Below are 25,924 nucleotides of genomic sequence, written 5' to 3' on the forward strand. Positions count from 1 at the left end.
ACCAAACCAAAAAAAATTAGGGTAAAAGTGTTTTGATTGATCATCTAGATGAGTGGTTTTCCAAAGCTAGGATTTTATTTAAAATCAAAATATAAGTGGTGCCTGGCTGGCTCAGTTGGAAGAACATGTGACTCTTGATCTCAGGGTCATGAGTTCTAGCCTTACATTGGGCATAGAGATTACTTACAAATGAAATCTTTAAGTAAATAAATACATAAAATAAAAAATATTTTTAAAAATTAAAAATAAAAACTATAAACACATTCGGATATGTAACATATTAAATTTTAACACTGGGGGCACATGAGTGGCTCAGTGGGTTAAGCATCTAATTCTTGATTTTGGCTCAGGTCATGATCTCAGGGTCATGGGCTCGAACCCTGAGGTGGGCTCTGCACTCAGTAGGGAGTGTGCTAAAGATGCTCTCTCTTCCTCTCCTGCCCTTCCCCCTACTTGTGCACATTCTCTCAAATAAACAAATCTTTAAAAATATATATATGTATTTTTAGAGATTGTATTTATTTATTCATGACAGATAAAGAGAGGCAGAGACATAGGCAGAGGGAGAAGCAGGCTCCCGTTGGGGAGCCTGATGTAGAACTCGATCCCAGGACCCCGGGATCATGACCTGAACCAAAGGCAGAGGCACTCAACCACTAAGCCACCCAGATGCACCCCTCCCCCAGCCATTTTTTTTTTTAACACACTGGAGAGTATCAATATGTTAACATGTGTGGTTTTTGTTTTGTTTTGTTTTTCAAGATTTTATTTATTTATTCCAGAGAGAGGGAGAGAGAGTGAGAAGGAGCGATGGGGGCAGGGGGGTAGTGGAGAGGCAGAGAGGGAGAAGCAGAGCAGAGAGCCTGATGTGGGGGTGGAGCCCAGGACTCCTGAGATCATGACCTGAGCTGAAGGCAGCCACTTAACCAACTGAGCCACCGAACTCCCCATTAACATGTGTTTTTGTTAATTGTACAAAAAGTATAAGTACTTTACATTTAAACCTATAAAATAAAATAATGCTTTTATCTGTTTTCCTTTTTGTTGTGTGTTGGTCACCTTCCACATTTGCTTTATTTTTTTTCCCACATTTGCTTTATAATGATAGCAAATCTGCCTATGTAATAATGATAGCAAATCTGTCTATATATCTTATACACACATATATATACATAAATACATGTATACATATATTATTACAAATATTACTGTGTACACATAGTTTTTGCTCTTAGATCCATTCCTTGCCCTTTTCTGCTCTGATCTGTTTCATAGGAAATACTTTTATTTCCCAAGTCTCCTTTGCTAGTTGGCTTTCTGAGAGATTTAGCCAATGGGATACACTGGTGAAAGACTGGAGGGCAAGAGAAAGGAAGAAACTAAGGTGCTTCTTCCTCTCTATCTCTGACTCAGGTGGCTTCTCTCTCATGGCTCTGGCCCAACAACTGTCCTTGTAGGGTTTCACTATGGATGGCTTCAACTTCTGGACTGTGGCCATAACACCTCCTCTCATTGTCCCTTAAACTCTAAGAATAACAGAGGCTTCCTGCTCTGGCTAATCTCTAGGTTGCCTCATTCCTCCCTGCTTAACTTCTCAACTCTTCCATTGCCTATGTAATCAATTCCTAATATTAAATTCCCTCTGTTTGAACTACCCAAAATATGGAACCACAAAATACCCTGAATGGCCAAAGCAATCTTTAAATTTTTTGTTTAATTTTTATTTTATTATTTATGATAGTCACAGAGAGAGAGAGAGAGTGGCAGAGACACAGGCAGAGGGAGAAGCAGGCTCCATGCACCGGGAGCCTGACGTGGGATTCGATCCCGGGTTTCCAGGATCGCGCCCTGGGCCAAAGGCAGGCGCCAAACCGCTGCGCCACCCAGGGATCCCTGGCCAAAGCAATCTTGAAAAAGAAAAGCAAAGCTGGGGCACCTAGGTGGCTCAGGTGGTTAAGCATCTGCCTGTGGCTTAGTCCTGGGATGGAGTCCCACATTGAACTCCCTACTCAGTGGAGAGTCTGCTTCTCCCTCTGCGCCTCACCCAGCTCATGTTCTCTCCCTCTCTCATTTTCTCTCTCAAATAAATAAGTAAAATTAAAAAAAAAAAAAAAAAGCTTGGAGGCATCACAATTTCAGACTTCAAGCTATATTACAAAGCCATAGTCATCAGGACAGTATGGTGCTGGCACAAAAACAGACCTATAGATCAATAGAACAAAATAGAAAACCTAGGGCAGCCTGTTGGCTCAGTGGTTTAGCACCACCTTCAGCCCAGGGCGTGATCCTGGAGACTTGGAATCGAGTCCCACGTCGGGCTCCCTGCATGGAGCCTGCTTCTCCCTCTGCCTGTGTCTCTGCCTCTCTCTCTCTCTCTGTGTCTCTCATGAATAAATAAATATAATCTTTTTTAAAAAATAGAAAACCTAGAAATGGATCCACAACTATATTGTCAACTAATCATCAACAAAGTAGGAAAGAATATCCAACGGAAAAAAAGACAGTCTCTTCAACAAATGGTGCTGAGAAAACGACAGCCACATGCAGAAGAATGAAACTGGACCATTTTCTTACACCATACACAAAAATAAATTCAAAATGGATGAAAGACATAAATGTGAGACAGGAAACCATCAAAATACTAGAGAACACAGGCAGCAACCTCTTTGACCTCAGCTGTAGCAAGTTCTTACTAGACATGTCTCTGCAAGCAAGGGAAACAGAAGCAAAAATGAACTATTGGAACTTTATCAAGACAAAAAGCTTCTGCACACCAAAGAAACGACAAAACTAAAAGGCTTCCTATGGAATGGGAGAAGATATTTGCAAATGACATATCTGATAAAGGGTTAGTATCCAAAATCTGTTTAAAAAAAAAACTTATCAAACTCAACAAACAAAAAACAGATAATCCAGTTTAAAAATGTGCAGAAGACACGAATAGACATTTTTCCAAAGAAGACATACAGAGGCCAACAGACACATGAAAAGATGCTCAACATCACACGTCATCAAGAAAATATAAATCAAAACCACAGTGAGGGGCATCTGGGTGGCTCGGTTGGTTGAGTGTCTGCCTTCACCTCAGGTCATGATCCCAGGGTCCTGAGGTTGAACTCTGTGTTAGACTCTCTGCTCAGGAGAGAGCCTACTTCTCCCTCTCCCTCTGCTATTTCCCCTGCTTGTGCTCTTTCTTTCTCTGTCAAATAAATAAAATCTTTTTTAAAAAAGTCATGATGAGATACCACCTCACACCTGTCAGAATGGCTAAAATTAACACAGGAAACAACTAAGGTTGGCAAGGATGTGGAGAAAGGGAAACCTTCTTACAGTGCTGGTGAGATTGCAAATAGATACAGCCACTCTGGAAAACAATATGGAGGTTCCTCAAAAAGTTAAAAATAGAACTACTGTATGATCCAGCAATTGCACTACTAGGTATTTACCCAAAGGGTACAAAAATAGTGATTCAAAGGGGCATTGAATGTTTGTTTGTACTAGCATTTTGTACTAGCATTATCAACAATAACTAAATTTTGGAAAGAGCCCAAATGTCCATCAACTAATGAATGGATAAAGGAGATGTGGTATATATACCCAATGGAATATTACTTGGCCATCAAAAAAGAACTAAATCTTGCCACTTGCAATGATGTGGATGGAGCTAGAATGTATTATGTTAAATGAAATAAGTCAGTCAGAGGAAGATAAATACCATATGATTTCACTCATATGTAGAATTAAGAAACAAGACAGATGAACATAGGGGAGGGGAAAAAAAGGGAAGGGAGGCAAACCATAAAAGACTCTTAACTATAGAGAACAAACTGAGGATTGCTGAAGGAGAGGTTGGTGGGGCATAGGCTAAATGGAGTGTCTAGATGGCTCAGTTGGAAGAGCATGTGACTCTTGATCTCAGGGTGTGAGTCTGAGCCTTATGTTGGGTGTAGAGATTACTTAAATAAGTAAATAAATTTTAAAGAAGACTTTCTAAGTAAAAGAAAAACCTTCCATCCCCCTCCCCCCAAAAGATTTGCTGCACTTTATTCGCATGCCTCAAACTCATCAGCAAAACGAAAACTGCATTAGCAGGGACAGGTTTAAGATAGTTTGGCCAAGGGAAGAGTAAGTCCAACGCTTCTCCTTGAGCTGTTCTTTTCCAGCTGTGGTTCCTCCTGGGCAGGCCCTGGCCTGGAAAGGCCTGAAGTAGCTGTCACCACCCACTTCCTGGCCGCTTTCATAGCAGACTTGGTGACTTTGCCACCAGTCGCTGTTTTTTTCTCCACAGCCTTGAGGACCCCAACAGCCACTGTCTGCCTCATGTCACACACAGTGAAGTGACCAAGGTAGGGGTACTCTGAGAAGCTTTCCACACACCTGAGCTTTTGCGGAATCATCTGAACAATGGCTGAGTCCCCAGACTTCAGGGCTTTGAGATTGTCTTCCAGCTTCTTGCCTCAACACCGGTCAATCTTCTCCCTGAGGTCAGCAAACTTGCAGGCAATGTGGGCTGTATGGCCATCCTGAACTGGTGACCAGCTGCAATGCTGCCGGGGTGGCTGGGAATGATCACCTGGGAGATGAAGCTCCCCATCTCTGAGGGCAGGTCATCCTTGCTGTCTCCTGCCACGCAGCCCCACCTGATGTCCTTCACTGACACATTCTTCACATTGAAGCCCACGTTGTCACCGGACAGGGCCTCAGTCAGGGCCTCATGGTGCATCTTGACAGGCTTGGGACTTTTTTTTTTTTTTTTTAAGATTTTATTTATTTGTTCATGAGAGACAAAGACCTAGGCCAAGGGTGGAGAAGCAGGCTCCATGCAGGGAGCCCGATGTGGGACTCGATCCCGGGACCGTGGGATCACGCCCTGAGCCGAAGGCAGCTGCTCAATCGCTGAGCTACCCAGGTGTCCCCAGACTTGACTTTCATAGTGATGTTGCAGGAGGCAAAGGTCACCACCATGCCTGGCTTGAGAAAGCATGTTTCTGCCTGGCCCACGGACACGGTGCCGATGCCCCCAATCTTGTATACATTCTGCAGAGGCAGCCACAGGGGCTTGTCCACAGGGCAGTCAGGGCCATGATGGAGTCCAGTGCTTCTAGCAGTGTCATGGCTACCACATCTCCTTTCTTCTTGGTGATCTTCCAGCCTCCGAACCAGGCCCATCTTGGTGCTGGGCTCTATCACGTTGTCCCCATGCCAGCCTGAGGTGGGCACAAAGGCAACAGCCTTAGAGTGGTAACTAATCTTGATTGAGGCCTTCACCTCCTCCCAGATCTCCTCAAAGCATGCACTATGGTCAGGTGGCCCCCTGATGTCGATCTTATTGCCTACCATGATGAGCTGCTTCACACCCAGTGTATAGGCCAGCGGTACATGCTCACAGGTCTGCCCATTTTTGGAGATATGTATTTTCTAAATTTTTTTTTTGTATTTTCTAAATTTATTTATTCATTTGAGAGCGTGAGAGAGAGAGTGAGAGAGAAAGAGGGCAAGTGGGGGAGGAGCAGAGGGAGAGAGCGAGAGAGAGGCTCTGCTCCATGCAGAGTCCCACTTGGGGCTCAATCTCACAACCCTGAGATTAGGACCTGAGCCGAAACCAAGAGTCAGCTGTTTAACTGACAGTGCCAACCATGTGTCCCCCATTCTTGGAGATATTAATAACATTCCTTCAGAAACCTGCAATATTATTTTTCCATGTTCATGTCTTTAAAAAAAAAAAACCCAACAACAGTTCTATGGGGTGGAGGTGGGAGGGCAAACACAGTGATATTTACTTTGGAAACACATACATGAAAATTACTTGTATTTTACACGCTGAGAGTAGAAATATGACCCCTATTCAATGTAAGATTTGCACTAAAGTTGAAAATGGACAAGACATTGGCATTCCCATCTATTATAACTGGGCCAGAGCTTCAATCACCAGCTGAAAAAATAAATGCAGGGTCAGCAGGCATTTGCCCTCTGCACCCTGAGTGCATTCCACAGTGAAAACCATGTGCAAATGACCTAAAGATCTAATGCCTCTGGATTTACAATTCATGCAAAGCCATACAATTAATACAAGGTAGAGTGAGCCACAGCAGGGTGTCCTTGAAAATGATGCCCATTGTAGAATGGCCCAGGGGACAGGAGAATCATATCTGGGCCAAAAGAAACTACATTTCTTGCCTTTTCATCTCCAGTGTTCAGGGAACTAGGGCGACTAACAGGGGGATGGCTTTGCTGGAGGTGGGACGGAGCAGCCCCATGGCCAGGGTTTGCAGCAGCGGCCTGGCTTTAACAAGTTGCACAACAGGGACACGTGGAGGGCAGCGGAGACATCTGCTGGGTTGTTGCTCAGAGTGGGGGGACATCCACCCTGTGGGGCCCTGCGCTATAAGGAAGCCTCAGGGAAAGCAAACCTGGGTGCAACCAGACGCCTCTGCATCTGTCTCTACAATAGATGGGAGACTGAAAATGAACAAGGTGTTCTGCTTGGTTTAGGGATTATACAGAGGCATAAGCCACATCCCCATAATTTTCCCAACCACGCCTGCTTCTCTTTTATCTGATTTTGGACTCCTGATGGGAGAAAGCAGCAGAGATGGTTGTTACTTCAGGTATCCAGTAAAAGCCCATGTTTGTCGGCCATGCTACCTTCTTTTGGTTCTTTGAATGTGTCATGCTTTGTTTTCTGGTTTCTATCGTTGTGTATCAAACCACCCCAAATTTGGTGGTATAAAGCCATAACCATCTCATTGTGCTCACAAACTCTGCGGGGGAGGAATGTGGGTCCGGGGCAGTGGAGAGGTCTTGTCTCTGTTCCATGGTGCTTGGGCCCTTAGCTGGGAACTCAAATGTTGGACGTGACTAGCCGGGGGCCCGTGATAATTTGAAGGTTCTAGCACTCGTACCTGGTGCCTGGCTGGTATGATGCAAAGGCTGGTCTCAGCTGAGACTACTGACTGGAACACCCACGATGGCCTCTCCAAGTGGTCTGGTCTTCTCATAGTGTGGCCGCTACCTTCCAAAAGGGATCATCTCGAGAGCAAGCATTTCAAGAGAACTAGGTGGAAACTGCAGGGCCTTTTTTGACCCAGAAGACAGGCAGTGTCACTTTGGTCACATTCTATTGGTTACAAGAGAGATACTAAATTAAGGGCTCCCGCAGTCATCCTTGCTAGCCAGTTACGATCTGCTCCCCATGCACAGGCACATGACCCCTCACCCTGTCCTTCTGGGCCACAGCTAATTCATCAGGGAGGGCTGCCAATCCTCACGCTAACTGATGACTTTCCCTCTGTTGTCTGCTGCCACAGGTTCTGCTAGGTTTGAGGGGAGGCAGGTGGAACACTGCAGACGTGTATTCACAGGATAATAATGGAGGAGCATCAGCAGGAAAGGCACAGAGCCCTGCAGCTGAGGGCTTCTGAACAACTCTGAGCCCAGAACCACCCTCTACTTGAGCCACAGGAAGCCTGGGATGATTCCTTTTGGATTAATGACTTATGATCACTACTTACAATAAATCCCTTTAGTTTAGCTAATGTTAGTGAATCTCAATTCCTTAACACCAGATGAGTCTAAACTAAAGTGATGTGAAGTTCTAAAACACCATTCAGGGATCCCTGGGTGGCGCAGCGGTTTAGTGCCTGCCTTTGGCCCAGGGCGCGATCCTGGAGACCCGGGATCGAATCCCACGTCGGGCTCCCGGTGCATGGAGCCTGCTTCTCCCTCTGCCTATGTCTCTGCCTCTGTGTGTGTGTGTGTGTGTGTGTGTGATTATCATAAATAAATAAAAATTAAAAAAAAAACTTAAAACACCATTCAGCCCACAACCATCCTTGGACGAAAATCGCCCAGACTGAAGGTATGAGCACCAACAGCCTGGCGGACTTACAGTTAGTCCCCTCAAGATACTTTCAACCAGAAGATCTTTTCCTAAGACAGGCATCTTCCTAGTTACTACCACTCAACTTGTAATACCCTGTGATACCTGCAGGTATCAACAGCTGCTGGGTGTTAGGAACAGAGTGGGTGCCTCCCTGGGCAGGAAGACTGACACCGAGTCTCAGTCTATAAATTCCTCCTGCTAAGAAGCACTATCAATATCCATTTAGCCAGCAAATACATACTGAGTGCCTACTATATCTATGTACCAGAATTTGAATGGTTTCTACTTTATTATGTGTGAATCCAACTTTCGTGGGTTGGCCTTGGAATCCAATTATTTTTTAAAACACAGCTTTGTTTCGTTTTGCTTTGTTTTGTTTTTTAAGATTCTATTTATTCATGAGAGACACAGAGACAGAGGCAGAGACATAGGCAGAGGGATGAAGGAGGCTCACCTGCGGGGAGCCTGATGTGAGACTTGATCTCAGGACCCCGGGATCACAACCCAAGCCGAAGGCAGATGCTCAACCACTGAGCCACCCAGGTGGCCCTATAACACAGTTTTAAAGAAAACTTCGTTCTACAACCCTCCACCCCAATTGCCTTTCAATTAATATTTGGCCTACCTGGATGCAAAACTGAGGATTGCTTCAAAGAACACAGAGCAGCACAGTGAATGCCTCACTTGAGAAAAAGCTGTAGGCTTTCAGTATTGCTTCCTCACTAATGTGGGGAAGGGGCCAAGACCCTGAGAGGCATTGCATGCAGCTGTGTGTAAGGTGTCCACAGAAAAGCAAACAGTGCAGTAACAGTGGAACATGTTTAAGGAACATGAAACAGGTTGTGGAGACACATGGGAAGTCTCTGAAATGAGTCATTGGTGATTTACATAACTGAAGAGTTATCTGATTTAGATACTCTTTAGGTGGGTTTTGTCAAGCTTGTATATTGAGTGATATTTGCACTCAAAAATTAAATTCATCCAAATAAAGACTGTGAAAGAAGAATCATGAGGTTTTCACCTAGGGAAAAATTGTCTAGAAGAATAATTCTTTACTTTTTGAGTTTGAGAGTGCCAAAAAAAAAAAAAAGAAAACAAAACCCAAACACCTTTATTTTCATTATTTCAGAAATAACATGCTCAATTCAAAAAATTTAGACATGATAGAAAAGTGTTCATTCATTCAATACATATTTATTTAGTATCTACTATGTATAATACTCTAGGCAGCAAAAGTGGAACAGTGAGCATAAAAAAAAAAACAGTCTGCTATAAACTCACCTTCCAGAGAAAGCATTTTTAATAGTTTGCTGCAGTCTGTTCTAACCTACACATAAGTTTGTGGTCCCTGGCTTTCCAGCCGAGGGTCCCAGGTCAGGAAGCACTGCTCTGGAGGTCTTAGATGACATGCTGGCTGCACAGACGTGAGCCTCTGTGCTACATGCTACTAAGAATCAAGAACCTGCAGGACGACCCTTGACAAGGGTCAGCTATTTCCCTGGCATGTGTCTTTGTAATGGGAACTATTTTCAGGGAAGCAGGTACAAAAGCAAGTAGAGACAAACATATTTCCTGTTGGCCAATTTATCAGGTGTTAGGGAATAGGAAAATATCCTATTTCAGATCTAAGGCAGCCGACAGGCATCTGATAGGTTGGTATCGTGGAGCTTCATTAGTACTCAGTAAAGACTGACTGTTGAAACCAGCCCGCCAGGTGTATTTGAAAGGAGAAGAGGCTTAATGTTGCTCTTACAGAGTAATTAACTGGGGCAGGTACACACCCACATAGCTTTTAAAAACAATATTTTCTTGAGTCTGTAATGTCAGCACACTCTTCCTACTTCAGAGATGCTGGTGTGCTGGGTGGAGGATCCATGTTAGATGCTCTCATTATATGTTGTCTTTTGAGTTTCAGTTTAATGATAGGCCTGGGCACATAAGTTTACAGGTTAGCCTTGGGTTGATATCTATGAGATCTCTCTCTCCTGCAATTTTAATTTTCGTATTTATAACTAAGTTAATCTTGTTAGTGCTGTTTTAATTGGGAATTTTGGCCTAAATATTCATGAGATTTTTTTTTTTAAGGGGGAAAGGTCAGGGAAGCTGCCTATTACAATATATATCTTGGCAGTTTTGATTAAATAAATTATTTATGCCACCTGCTGGTCTTTCTAGGACTCACTTTTACATTATTAAAATTTTTTACATTTAATTTGTATTTATGCTATACACAAATGTGTCTAAAATAATCCTTCAGTCAAATCTGTAACTTTTAAAAAATATTTTCTTTATTTATTCATGAGAGACATAGAGAGGCTAAAACATAGGCAGGGGGAGAAGCAGGCTCCCTGCGGGGAACCCAATGCAGGATTCGATCCCGAGACCCAGGAATCACCATCTGAGCCAAAGGCAGACGCTCAACCACTGAGTCACCCAGGTGGCCCAAATCCATAAATGTTTTATAAAGAATGTACTAATTTATAGAACTTGATTCTGACCCACATCTTCTATTTTTAAAATTTCCTCTTGCCAAGGCTAATTTAAAAAGATACTTATATATTATTTAGAGGAGAGCTATTATTCTCTAGTCTAGACTAACATTCCTAAACAGCATGTATTTTAGACTTCAAAGCCTATATGAATACCAAAAAAGCATATGGTCCTGGTGAATAGTGAAGTTTGTCATCTCTACAAATGTAAAATAGCTCATTTAGCTAGAAATCATTAAGTTACTTTTTCTGGAAGGAAAACTTACAATAAAGGTAACAACACCATTTAATCTGTTTTACCCACCCCCACCCCCTTACCATCTGCCGCCCGTCTACTTTTACCTCCTCCTTGTAGTACATAATCAAGTTGGAAAAATTCTCTACATAACCCAGGATTGATGTTTCTCATTTACAATTTGTATATATGCCTCAGAGTACTACGGGAGACTAATGAGGAGCAAACCGAAGAGTTCAGAGAACTCCTCAAATTGACTTTGGGTGGGGGTAACATTTTTTTAATTATAAGAGAAACTGGATTAATTGTAACTTGAGAAAAATCAGGCAACCACAAAGAAAAAAAAAAGTTATCTATAAAAGCCCGACTCTCAAAGAAAAGCAGTATTAACATATTAGTGAATGCCTTTTCCAGATATAGTTATACACTTTTCTTAAAAAACAAATTGAGGGATATCTGGCTGGCTCAGTCCGTAAGAGCATGCAACTCTTGATCTCAGGGCTGTGAGCTCAAGCCCCACATTGGGTGTAGAGCTTACTTTAAAAAAAAAAAACAAAAAATTGTCTAAGGATAATAGCCTTAACTACTGCTTTGTAATTTGCTTTTGTCATTTATCAATACAATGTAATCATTTTCCCATTTCATTATTCTTCTAACACCTGGAATTCCATTACCTAGATGAACTAGAGTAGATTTAACTAGTCAATCTATGGCTCTGTGCTTTGTTTACAGACAATGGAAATAAGCCATGGTGAGCATTTGGGTACATCTGACTTGCTGTATTGTTGATGCTTTCCTTAGGATACGTGGGAAATTCATAGCAGGGTCAAAGATTAAGCACATTTTTTCAGGTTCTCAGTCCATAATGAATAATTGACAGTTATCATATCCTGGGTCACTGACAGCTCCCAGGAGGAGAATTGTGGGGGTTAGGCAGGTTCTAGTGTTGCCTAATTTAGTTCAGTGTCTCCCCTTCCCCCAGTCTCACCTTGGAGGTCTTCAGAGGAAAAAGCTGCCTTGTCATTTCAGTGCTGAAGGAAGTTCCTGAAAAGAGCAGGAACTCTTTTTTTTTTCTTTTTAAAGAGTGGGAACTCTTAAATGATAATAAAAGCTCATTTTAAATTGATGGTAACAGAGATATAAATAATAATCCAGATAGAAGTCTGTGAAATCCTAGGATATTTTAACTGAGACAGTTTCAGAAAAATAGCTGTTCTGTTTAAACTATACTATAGAGCAAAGAGTAAGTAGATTTTCTTGAACTTTTTTTTGAGTATGTAAAACAAGCATAACAGGACTGATATGAACAGCTGCCTGGGCTACACATAGCACAATACCAGAGGTGCCAGTTACACAAATTAGAATTTGAATAATGCAATCTAGCAACTCTTTGCACACAGCACACCATTCAAACATGTATATATAAGAGATGTTTTTCTGCCACCTTGTCCCCCAGCTGTCCTATCTAGTGTAGCAACTCAAATACGGGTGCCTAGCTGGCTTAGTTGGTGGAACATGTAACTCTTAATTTCTGGGTTGTGAACTTAAGCCCCACACTGGGTATAAAGACTACTTAAAAATAAAAGAAAAAAATTATAAAAAACAAATAAGTTGAGTAGTAACTCAAGTCTTTGGTTATCCTCACCAAGGTACTCTATGCACACACAAATACTTATAGAGGTAGGTAGGTTTTTTTTTTTTTTTAACACAAATAGTGGTATATTATATAGACACTGTACTGCTCTTTGCTTGCTTTTTTATTTTTTTAAGATTTTATTCATTTATTTGAGAGAGTGAGAAAGAGAGAGAGCACAGGATGAGGGGCAGATAGAGAAGCAGACAGCCCGATGCAGGGCTCCATCACAGGACCCAGAGATCATGACCTAAGCCGAAGGCAGTCACTTAACCCCCTGAGCCACCCAGGCACCCCATTCTCTTTGTTTTCTTCACTTAACAACAGATCCTGGGGATTGTTCCACTGTTAGTATATCTTGGGCTACCTCCTCCTCATTTTTAATGGCTGAATGGTATTCCATTATGTGAATGTTTAGGGCTCTTTCTTCCTAAGTAGGAAATCGTGGTATTATTAGAAACAAAGAACAAAAGAAGGAACAAAGTTTAGAAAGCATTAGGATAAATTATGGTGTAGACACGCGAGTCTCAAAACTGGGGACAAGAAATAGGAGCTGTTTGGAAAAGGAGTCAGGATTAGAAAAACGGGTTTTGGAGTCAATCCAAGTGCTAGGATACAGGCTGAGCTGTCGTAACAAAGATACTTCAAATTCCATGGCTTAACCTATACTATACAGAAGTTGATTTTTATCTCCTGTAACAGCCAGAGATAACCAGTCTAGGGTTGGTACGGTGGCTTTGTCATCTTCTATCTATGGCTTTCATCTCTGGCTCCAGCTCCTGCCACCGCATCTGCATCACAGCCCCCAGAAGAGTGGTGACAAGTAGAGCACATGCCTCTTGCTTTAGAGCATGACCAGGATGTGGCCCATATCACTTCTCATAGCCCACTGGCCAAACTTAGTCACATGTCTCACATTCCATGGCCAATGGTAAGACTGCTTACAGACTCAGGCTGAATTCAATTACTAGAGAAGAAACAAAGGATGAATGTTGGTGGAAACTAGCAATTTTTTTTGCCATATTCAGAGAGGTTGTTTGGTTAGGTTCCTTAGGAAAAAGGCCCTGAGGGAGATTCATATGTAGGAATTTTTTTTTTATTGTGGTAAAACAGAGTAGCAAAAACGTTACCATTTTAACCATTTTAATTGTGCAGTTCTGTGGAATTAAATGCATTTACATTATTGTGCAACCATCACCACGATCCATCTTCAGAACTTTTCATCTTCTTGAACTGAAAACTGTACCCATTCAACACTAACACTTCAAGCCCCCGGTGTCCAGGATTTTACAGGGGATGTGCCCTCAGGATGACACCTGTGTGGGAATAAATGCAGGAGGAATGGGCAGTGGGAGGAGCTGAACAATAGCACTGTTTCAAGAGAGGCCTCAGATGACCCAGTGGGGGCTCTGAAGCAGGATGGGCCTTCAGAGGTGTCTCATCTTGGGGCAGGGGCCCTGGACTTTATGCCAGGCAAGGGAAATGATCTTGTGGGGGGAGTGCTCATCTGCTGAAGGCAATCCTTGGAGAAAGACTTAGCTGGGAGTTTTTGGCAGCCAACACACCCAGTATCTGGGAGAGTAAGTGCCTGGGTCCGGAACAGAGGGCTTGTGCAATATATCACAGCATCCATGACAAGCTACCTTTTATGTCACTCAGACCCACTTGCTTTATACAACAAGTTCAGCACCTCCAGAATTCTGATTGGTCTCTGTTCCTGGGGGAAACTTATCAGAGAAAGGTTGGTGGGATGGACTCAGCCCTCACTAATACAGCTGGCTTCCAGGTAGAACTAAAACTCAGGGTCTCCCCCCTCCACTACCCATTCTAGAGTTCCCCTACCCTCAGCCAGCACCTCTGCTGATCTAGGTGGCTTCCTTGATGGTGTGTGTGATTCAGGCCCTCAACCTTATTTTTTAGTGTTTTTTTTTTCAGACCCCTGACCAACTTGCCAACTTGCCAAGTTTTCCATGGCTGCCTATATATTGTTAACCCTTACCCCATGCCCCTTCTCTTCCCACAGAAAGTGGATAACCACAGCCTGTGGGCAAGCCTTTCACCAAAAACCTCTTACACTATGGCTGCTGTGCTTGTAACCTTCAAAACTGAGTAAGGGACTCCTAAGAAAGCCCCGAGTGGATCACCTGAATGTGCCAATGCAGCTGTAGGTGTGAGCTGAGAGGGAGACATCAGTGTAGTAGTAGTAGTGGATGACAGAGGGTTCTAGATTACCTATTCTTGTGGATTTACCCAGATTTACCACTTCCATTGTGTAATGGGTGGGCCTGATAGAAATAATCTTGTGACAAGCAGCCTGGGCCACATGTTCACTTGATGTCCTATAACCAGACCTTCTGTCTCTACCAGAGTACAGTAGCATGTTTGGGGCCATTTTTCAAATGGTGGAAAATTCTTCAGTGAAGCTGGCATAGACTTACTGCAGTACCCTTGAGATCTACATTGTGACTCTCTATTGGATGTTGCCATAAGTTCCACATAGCATTCCTTTCCACCACTGATACTTCTAATACCCTAATGTTTGCTGGGTTATATTGTCCAAGTGGCAGGGCTACTCTTGAAAATCCTTCTTTGGTTTCTTATCTAGGTTGAGGGGCCTCTGCATTATTTATAAACAAGTGGGGAGGGATGCCTGGGTGGCTTAGCAGTTGGGCATCTGCCTTTGGCTCAGGGTGTGATTCTGGGGTCCTGGGATCGAGTCCTACATCGGGCTCCCTGCATGGAGCCTGCCTCTCCCTCTGCCTATGTCTCTGCCTCTCTGTGTGTGTATGTCTCTTATGAATAAATAAATAAAATCTTTAAAAAAAAGTGGGGACACTTGTCCTTAACAGGAGCAGTGGGCCATTTCTGCTGGATCCTCTGAGCACCAGTGATGGGGTACTTACTCACCGCCAGCTAGAAAAAGCGCAGTCCAGTTCCAATATCCCATTTTAGAGTCAGCTTCCTTCAATCACTCCTGGCACCAACCATCTTAAGTTGGGTTTTCCAAGAAACAGACACTGAAATGAAGATTTTTGTGTAGTTGGTTAGTTGAGGCATTCTCTCAAGATCAACACCTGTAGAACTAGAGGAGTTGAATTGCAATGCAGTCACAACAGAAACCAGGAGAATTCTGGAGCAGGTATGGCTGGCTCTTCAAAGTTATCCCATCTTGAAGCAAGGGGATTGGCTCTTCTCATTCCCACACTGAACAAACATTGGATATGGCTTTCCTCAGGAAGGGGATGCGGTCTTGGGTAAGGTGGCTGTCTTTGCATGAGGGCAATTTCTAGAAAGTAACTCAGCTGAGAGCTGTCATCCTCCAACCTTCCCAGCAGCTGAGGAAAGGAAAGTCAGTAGTATAGAAGGACGGGATCTGGCTCAGGCAGTGGAGTGTGTAGCTCTTGATCTTGGGATTGTGAGTTGGAGCCCCACTTTGGGTGTAGAGATCACTTAAAAAAATAAAATATTAAAAAAAAAAAAAAGGAGAGATCTGGGTGATACATCAGTATCATGAGCAGGAAGCCATGGAATCCAAGGAAGCAGAGGGGAGGAGTCCACAGGAATCTTAGAGTTCATGAATCCAATCCCCTGACTTTAAAGATAAAGAACTCCAGAATAGAAAGACTAAGCAGCTTAATTCCGTTTCACCCAACAAATTAGTGACAAAGCCAGGGTCATATTTAAGTTTTCTGATTCCCTATCCAATGTTCTCAATTCTGTGTCAATTCTGTTTTCTCATTGCATCACCAGTAGGTGCTTTCTTTCTTGTTCACCCTTGGATGAGAGCAGGGAAAGGTGAAATTAGTGAAACTTGGGAGTGTTGTTTGTGGGGATTTGGTTTCTCACTTCATTGTCTCTCACAAAAAAAAAAAAAAAAAAGATTTCTTGAATTATACATATTTTTACTTCAGTCCTTCCTTCCACAAAGAGATAATATTGAATGTGAAGAGAGTTACAATTCTATAGATTATTTTAATTATTTTTTAAAAAGCTGTGGAGGAACTTCAGGACAAATTTTTCTCCAGAAGAGACTGGCTGCCTACCTTGTGGTAGACTTGTGGCAGAGCAAGGGATATTTCTTTCATTTCTTTGCTTTAAGTATAAGGCTGAACTTAGTAATACTTTCTTTTTCTCTTTTTCACAAAACTTACCATGATGTGCCAACAATGTTTAACTGGAAAACGTACCAAATGAGAGGGGTTAAGTTATCATTGACATGTTATAAAGGGGAGCAGTTAATTTAGTCTTGTGCACCCAGACTTGTAGTTTTTTTAAAAGTATTTTTTAGGGATCCCTGGGTGGTGCAGCGGTTTAGTGCCTGCCTTTGGCCCAGGGCGCGATCCTGGAGACCCAGGATCGAATCCCACGTCGGGCTCCCGGTTTATGGAGCCTGCCTGTGTCTCTGCCTCTCTCTCTCTGACTATCATAAATAAATAAAAGTTTTTTTTTTTTAAAGTATTTTTTATTAAGTACAATCTACCCTCCAACATGGGGTTCAAACTCATAACCCCAAATCAAAAGTCACATGCTCTACTGCCTGAACCAGCCAGGCACCTCCAGACTTGTGGCTATTTTAGAACAAAAGTCTCCCCTCTCCCCAAACTGATGATTGGTTCCCGAGATCTGGTGCTGTACCACTTAGTTTTCTATACAGCTTTACATTTTGCAAGTGAAAGGACCAGTGCCTCCTTTGGGGCATGTGGGTCCTACATACATACACTAAGACAATATTGAAAATTAGGGCTTGAAACAGCCAGATAGCCTCCTGAGAGAAATCAGTTTCACAAGAGCTTGATGATTTAAGCTGATCTTACTGTCACTACAGTTAAGGATTAGCACCCCCAGTCATGAAAGGACAGAGGGCCAGAGACACACTAAAGAGACTAAATATTGGCTGTGAGGACAGTATAGGAAGGATAAGGCTTTTTTTTCCCCCCAGCCACTCCCGCCAGCTTTGAGTGAGAAGCAGAGTGTCACTTTTTTCATTGGTTTTGTTTTGTCTTGACTTTTTGACGTTGACGACTTTTTAAAAAAATTTTTTTAACGTTTGTATGTATGTATATAATCTCTACACCCAGGATGTGGCTCCAACTCATGACCCTAAGATCAAGAATTGCATACTTTTCCGAATGAACCAGCCTGGCACCCCAGCAACTTCTTTTAAATAGACCAGTAATTTTTATTCAGATATTGCAGTTATAACCCTTAATAGCATATTGAAAAGTATCCTGAGTCAATGTATTTACATACCATCTAATCTAAATATTGAATTTCAATATGTTCATGAACAGAACTTTGGGACTGATTCCAAGGAGGCTCAAATTCTGCATATTTACCGGCCACTTTAACTGCTAAATCAGTGATATTGAGCAATATGGATTTCCTATCAAAATACATTCATGTAGGGACGCTTGGGTGGCTCAGCACTTGAGCGTCTGCCTTCACCTCAGGGCATGATCTTAGACTCCTGGGATCCAGTCCCACATCGGGCTCCCTGTGAGGAGCCTGCTTCTCTTCTGCTTATGTGTCTGCCTTCTCTCAGTGTCTCTCATGAGTAAATAAATAAAAATTAAAAAAAAAAAAACATTCATGTATAAATATAGTAAATAAAATTTACTTAATTATGAATTCTCAGATGAGAAACAAAGTAATCCAGGAAAGGACAATTTATTCAGAGACCTAAAATCATCATTTATATTCTAAAGGTAAAACAAATATATGCATAAAAATATATGGTTATTTGAAAATACCTGGAAGATTGAAATGCTTGATTTTTATTTTTTTATTTTTATTTTCTAAAAGAGATTTTATTTATTCATGAAAGACACACACACAGAGAGAGAGAGAGAGAGAGAGAGAGAGAGGCAGGGACATAGGCAGAGGGAGAAGCAGGCTCCATGCAGGGAGCCTGATGCGGAACTTGATCCCGGGACTCCAGGATCATGCCCTGGGCCAAAGGCAGGCGCCAAAACGTTGAGCCACCCGGGGATCCCCCAAAATGTTTTTTTTTTTCATTTATTTATTTATTTATTTATTTATTTATTAATGTTTGGTTTTTAATTCAGATCTTTACCATTGGATGTAGTGAATATTAAGAGGCAGCTTGTTCTCTCCATAAGGAACTCATATTCACAAAGCTCATAAGATTAATGTGTAAAACCCAAACTCCAATATACTGATCTATGATAAGAAACATACTGGGGCACCTGGTTGGCTCAGTGGGTACAGCAGGCGACTTGAACTCAGAGCTGTGATTTTGAGCCCCATGATGCATGTGGAGATTGCTTAAAAATAAAATCTTAAAAAAAGAAAAACGTTGCTCAAAAGTTAGTCCTTGTATTAGCATAATAATGACTTCATTTTCTCCCATTAGGTGGATCATATGTATATGATCCATGTCCAGCATGGAGCCCAACTCAAGGCTTGAACTCACAAGGCTGAGATGAAGATCTGAGCTGAGATAGTCAGATGCTTCACAGACTGAGCCACCCAACTGCCCCAGGTGGATCATATTTCTAATCATCTTCTGGGCCATAAAATCAGTTTGAATAAATTTACAAGGAATCAACTCACACAGAGTGTGACCAAAATAGAATTAAATAATGAAAAGATCTCTGGGAAGTCCTCCAAATACTTAGAAACTAAATATACTCTGTATTACTTGTGGGTCAAAAAGGAGAGCAAAAAGGAAATTAGAAAGTATTCTGAACTGAATGAAAATAACCTATCAACATTTGTGGGCACAACCAAGGGCAGTATTAATGGGAAATTTATAACACTAAACACCTATATCAGAAAAGAAGAAAGATCTTAAGTCTATGACTTTAGCTTCCACCTTCAGAAATTAGAAATAGAAGAACAAGTTAAAACCAAGGTATACAGAAGAAAGAAAATAATAAAGGTAAGAACAGAGATCAATGAATAGAAAACAAAAATATAATAGAGAAAATCATGAAACCAAAGCAATGAGAAAGCAATGACACTGATAAACTTCTAACCAGATTCATCAGGGAGAAAAAAGAGAGAGAGAGAGACAAAGAGAAAGAGAGAGAGAGAGAGAGAGAGAGAGAAAACAGCACAAATTGCCAGTATCAGGAATGAGAGAGAAAACATCATTACAGAATCTCTAGACATTAAAAGCATCATAATAGGGATCCCTGGGTGGCGCAGCGGTTTGGCGCTGGCCTTTGGCCCAGGGCGCGATCCTGGAGACCCTGGATCGAATCCCACATCAGGTTCCCGGTGCATGGAGCCTGCCTTCTCCCTCTGCCTGTGTCTCTGCCTCTCTCTCTCTCTGTGACTATCATAAATAAATAAAAAATTAAAAAAAAAATTGAAAAAAAAAAAATAAAAGCATCATAATATTATAAACAACTTTTTTGCCAATAATTTTGACAACATGGATAAAATGAACATGTTCCTTTAAAGACACAAACTACCAATGTTCATTCAAAAGAAGATATATAACTTAGCCTTATACCTACTAAAGAAATTGATTTGTTGTTAAAAGCCCTCCCACAAAGAAAATGCTAGGCTCAAATGGCTGAGAAACCTACAGATATTTTAGAAGAAATAATACCAATTCTACACAAAGTCTAACAGAAAATGAAGGAAGAGGAATGTTTTCTAACATATTCTGTGAAGTCAGCATCACACTGATATCAAAATCATAAAAAAAAAATCATCAAGAATATCACAAGAAGGGGCACCTGGGTAGCTCAGTGATTGAGTCAGGGGGTGATCCCTGGGTCCTGGATTGAGTACCCATCAGGCTTCCCTGGGGGGAGCCTGTTTCTCTCTCTGCCTATGTCTTTGGCTCTCTCTGTGTCTCTCATGAATAAAGAAATAAAATCTTAAAGAAAAAAAAAGGAACATCACAAGAAAACTACAGACGAACAACCCTCATGGACATAGTTGTAAAATGATTAACAAATTACTAGCAAATTGAATCCAATAATATATAAAATGGATAATGCATTATGACCAAGTGCAGTTTATACCAGGAACATAAGATTTAATGTTCAAAAGGCTTAATGATGCATCATGCTTAATAGTGTAAGATTGAAAAAAAAATGGTGTAAGTTTGAATGAGATTAAGAACAAGGCAAGAATGCTCATTCTAGTCCCATCTATTGAGCATTGTGTTGGAGGTCCTAGACAGTTCTGGCAAGGAAGGAAAGAAGGAAGGAAGGAAGGAAGGAAGGAAAAGAAATTTAATTTCATCCATTTGTCTTCCACAGAGTGAAAAAGCAAAATTCTTTATATTCACATAAGACATTGTTATCTATGTAAAATCTTTAAAAATTCTACAAAAAGTTACTAGAACTAATAAATGAGTTAGCAAGTTCACGGGATACAAGGCAATATACAAAAGCTATTATATTTCTATATACTAGCAACAAATAATAAAAAAATTCCAATTGTAGGGCAGCCCCGGTGGCCCAGTGGTTTAGCACTGCCTTCAGCCCAGGGCGTGATCCTGGAGACCCAGGATCGAGTTCCACGTTGGGCTCCCTGCCTGGAGCCTGCTTCTCCCTCTGCCTGTGTCTCTGTCTCTTTTTCTTTCTGTGCCTCTCATGAATAAATAAATAAAAATCTTTAAAAAAAAAATTCCAATTGTAAAAATTGGCAAGCCAATTCTAAAATTTAGATGGAAATGCAAAAGATCTAGAAAAACCCCAATTTTGAAAAATAACATAATTGGACAACTTACATTATCTGTTTTCAAAACCTATTATAAAGCTATAGAAATCAAAGATATTGTGATATGGGTAGAAAGACGATCATGAGAACAGAATGAAGAGTCCAGAAATAAGCCCACAGAATTATGATTAATTAATTTTTGACCAAGTTTCCCATGTAATTCAATGGGGAATGGATAATTTTTTTCAATGAATAATGCTGAAACAAAAAATTAACCCTAATTCTTACTCCACAGCATATAAAATATTAATGTGAAATGGATTGTAGACTTAAATGTAAAAGCTAAAACCATAAAATTTCTAGAGGAAAAAAAAAGAGAATCTTAGTGACCTCTGTAAGGCAAAAATTTTTTGAGTAGGACACAAAATCAGGAACTATAAAAGAAAAAAAAATGGATAAATTGGACTATATTCTTTTTCTAAGGCTGTCGTAACAAGTTACCCCAAAGAGGGTGGGGGTAGGGAGGAGGACTTAAAACAATAGAAAAGTTTTCTCACATTTCTGGAGGCCATAAGCCCAAACTCAAGGTGTGGCAAGGCCACACCCTCTTTGAAGTCTCCAAGGCAGACTCCTTCCTTGCTTCTAGCAGCTGGGAGTTTATGGTCCATAATGAGGAATATGTATTTGGTCTTTGTCCTCTTTTCCTTCCTTCCTTCCTTCCTTCCTTCCTTCTTTTTCTTTCTTTCTTTCTTTCTTTCTTTCTTTCTTTCTTTCTTTTCTTTCTTTCTTTTCTTTCTTTCTTCTCTTTCTTTCTTTCCCTTCCTTCCTTCCTTCCTTCCTTCCTTCCTTCCTTTCTTCCTTTCTTTCTCTTTCTTTCTTTTTTAAAGATTTCATTTCTTTATTTATGAGAGGCACAGAGAGAGAGGCCGAGACATAGGCAGAGGGAAAAGCAGGCTCCATGCAGGGAGCCCGATGTGGGACTAGATCCCGGGATCCTGGGATCCTGGGACTCCAGTATCACGCCCTGAGCTGAAGGCTGGCACTAAACCTGCTGAGCCACCCAGGCATCCCTTTGTCCTTTTTCTTGCACAGAGCTCCTAAAACTCTGGAATTTCCTAAGTGATAAGAGCAACAAATGTATCTTTGTTATGTTAATGATGTGATTTTGGGACCCCACCTAAAGATGGGGGCTGGTTGCTGGGAGAAAAAACCACATGATTAGAGGGTTGGAATTTTCAGTCCCTTCCTCTACCTGTCCTGACCTCCAGTCAATTATTTAATCAACTGTGTCTATATAATGAAGCCTCCATAAAAAACCAAAAAGATAGGTTCAGAGAGTTTCTAGATGGGGAACCAGAACACTTCCACATACTATTGTGCCAGGCCCCCAAATCCACTGGGACAGAAGCACCTTCATTTAGGGACCTCATCCCACGTATCTCTTCATCTGACTGTTAATTTATATCCTTTAAAATCCTTTGCAATAAACAAGTAATCAAATGAGTAAATAGGTTTCCCAAGTTGTATAAGATGCTCTAGAAAATTAATAGAACCCAAGGAGGGGATGGGGGCGGTGGGGGTGGGGGGGTGGGTATACCTCCAATTTACAATGAGTTGGTCAGAAATATAAGTAACAACCTGGGCTAATTACTGATGGATAGTTGGAAGGTAGGCAGGCAGAGACAACAGACCTTTGCCCTAAGAGGAAATCACCCTTGAAAGGATTTTCCACCACTCTGGAAGGAGCCCTTCAGCCTTTCCCATTGACAGATAGGTGACAAAAACCTGATTATATGACAGGCACAGGAAGGGTTAATCAGATTAAAACAGCCTGCAAACAAGCCCATAAAAATCCCTAGACTTAGATACTCTACTGGCAGCCATCTCAGGTCCCTTCCCTCCTTGGGAGCTTTGTACTATCCCACTTTGCTATTGCTCAGTAAACCTTGCTTTGCTGCTCACCACTGTCTGTCTGGTCTACCTCTTCATTCATTCTTCAAAGCATCATGACCAAGAATCTCAGGCACCAATGGAGAAAAAATCCTGTAACATTACATCTACAAAGATCTTACTTCAAAATAAGATCACTTTCTGGGGTTCTGGGTGGACATGAATTTTGGGGGAACACTATTCAATCTACTACATGGAATTCATCAAAATTTAAAAGATAATTAACAGATTAGTCATTAAGAGAATTGCAAATTAAGTCCACAATGAGATAGCAATATACGCATTAGAATGGCTAAAAGACAAAAGATTGCAACATCAAATATTGGTGAAGGTGTATAGCATCTAGAACCCTTATTCACTGGTGTTGGGAATACAAAATGGAATAACTACTTTGTTTGTTTTTTTTAAAGATTTATTTATTTATTCAGTCAGAGAGAGCGAGAGAGGCAGAGACACAGGCAGAGGGAGAAGCAGGCTCCATGCAGGGAGCCCGACGTGGGACTCGATCCCGGGTCTCCAGGATCACATCCCGGGCTACAGGCGGCGCTAAATCGCTGTGCCACCAGGGCTGCCCAGAATAACTACTTTGTAAAACAGTTTGGCAGTTTCTTATGAAGTTAATATATACTTACTATTGTAATGTATGTTAACTACCTGGAATTTAAATAAAAACTTGGGAAATGTGTATATATACACACATAAATTTATATATAAATTTTATATATATATATATGTATATATATATATATATATATATATATATATATATACATAATATATATGAATGACCTGGGAACTTCAGTCCTAGGAATTTACCTAGAAGAAATGAAAAAATTCACACAAAGATTTGTACATGAACATTTATAATAGCCAACATTTGGAAATACCCCAGGGGTCTATTTCCTGGTGAATGGATAAATTGTGGCATATTGAAAATGGAATACTACTTAGAAACAAATGTAAAGAAAAAAACTGATATACAACAAAATTGATTAATCTCAAAGAATAAATGCCAAGGGAAAGAAAACAGACATAAAAGATTACATACTGCATGATTCTATTTATATGGAATTCTAGAACAGGCAAAACTATAATAACAAAGCTAATCAGAAGTTTCTAGGCACCAAGGATTGAGTAGAGGATTAACTGCAAAGGGAGATGCAGAAAATATTTAATATCAATAATGCAGTATTGATTGATTATATTACTCTGTGTGTGTTTCAAAACTCTAGTAGTTATAGGGTGCATGGGGGGCTCAGTCAATTAAGCAGCTGGCTCTTGGTTTTGGGTCAGGTTTTGATCCCAGGCTCCATGCTCAGTGGGGAGTCTGCTTGAGGATTTCTTTCCCCTCTATCTCTGCCCCTCCTCCTGGTCACACATGCTTTTTTACTCTTTTAAATAAATAAATAAATCTTTAAAAAAAAACACTTCTTGTAGTTATATACTTAAAATGGTATATTTTATAAAACGTGTGTTATATCTCAATAAAGCAAGACTAATCACACTGAAGCTCCCTATGGAGCTTCCACAGAAAAAAACGGTATTGTATAAAGGCTTGGGAATCAGGACAGCATTTGACTTGAAGAGTAACTGGAATCAAGAAGACAATTGAAAAAGGTCATCAAAATTCTGAAGAATTTTATAGCCAGCTAAACTATTAACCAAGTTTGAGGGCAGAATATAGCTGTTTTCAAACATAAAGGCTCAAATAAATTTCCTACTCTTAATTTCTTAGGAAGATATTGGAGAATGTGTTCCACCAAAACAAGGGATTATACTAAGAGAGGAAATCCAAGAAACAAAAGATTGAACACAGGTGACAAATAAAAGAAAGCATAGGGAAGTAATGACGAGAAGTTCTAGAAGGAAAGATGAGTAATAGGCATACAGAGAACCTGCCCAGACTGGAGCAGAAAATGAAAGGCTCCAGAAGGATGTCTCCAAGAAAAATATGAAACATTACTTGAAATATTTGACTGCATTGTGAGATATTTTATAGCAGTGTCACAGTTAAAGAATTAGGTAGCTAGAAAACTAAGTAATGGAGAACATGAGGCAATTATTACTTCCAGAGAAAACAATAAATTGTCCAACTTCAGTAATTGTACATTACTTGACTCAATAAAAATATTTAGAATTATAATAATGTAGACATTAAATATTAATTTAATTTAAAACAGCAGTGTAGAGTAGGATTTTTAGTACCTTCACTAAAATAGTTCCATTTTTTTATCTTGAGGATTGCTTTATATAGTTACTTTTTTTTTTTTAAGATTTTATTTATTTATTCATGAAAGCCGCAGAGAGAGAGGCAGAGACACAGGAAGAAGGAGAAGCAGGCTCCCTGCAGGGAGCTGAATGCGGGGACTCAATCCCGGGACTTGATCCTGGGACTCAATCCCGGGACTCAATCCCAGGACTCGATCCTGGGACTCGATCCCAGAACTGTAGGATCACACCCTGGGCCGAAGGCAGGCACCAAACCGCTGAGCCACCCAGTGATTCTCCCTTCTTTGATAATTCTTAGCAGATGGAAGAAACCTTATTCCCACCACCCCACCGTACCATATATTTTCTTTAGACCACAACAATATGAGCCAAGATACCTCGTTTTGAAAGCCAAGTTTCACTCTTCACAGAAGTATGTAAAAGATAGGGAAAGACTGCTTCTTTGTTAATAAGTGAAGGAGACTTCCCTTTTGTTTGATGCCCTGATGGATATTATTCACCTGGCCATTCCATAAAATATGATTTGGGATGAATAATGGCTATGTCTTTGTTTTTGAAAAGTTGGAAAAGGGCTACAGATACTTTCCCAAGCAGGTTAGTTTTAGGAAGGAAGGCACATAGACGTTGAGAACTGGAAACATGATTTCCTCAAAGCTATCCATAATTGAGCACATCTTGGAAAGCATTCTGTATTCCCAGCAGTTGAAGAACCCTTAGTTTGGGGACGCCTGGGTGGCTCAGCGGTTGAGTGTCTGCCTTTGGCTCAGGGCATGATCCTGGGGTCCTGAAATCAAGTCCCACATCGGGCTCCTGCATGGAGCCTGCTTCTCCCTCTGCCTACGTCTCTGCCTCTCTCTGTGTGT

General features: G+C 41.0%; 1 pseudogene; it reads right to left on the reverse strand.

Moving 5' to 3' along the window:
* Window positions 1-4,037: 4,037 nt before the first annotated feature.
* Window positions 4,038-25,924, reverse strand: part of LOC121492218 — a 106,515-nt pseudogene continuing 84,628 nt past the window's right edge.

This window comes from Vulpes lagopus, chromosome 5 (assembly GCF_018345385.1).
Source record: "Vulpes lagopus strain Blue_001 chromosome 5, ASM1834538v1, whole genome shotgun sequence".
NCBI classification, from domain to species: Eukaryota; Metazoa; Chordata; class Mammalia; order Carnivora; family Canidae; genus Vulpes; species Vulpes lagopus.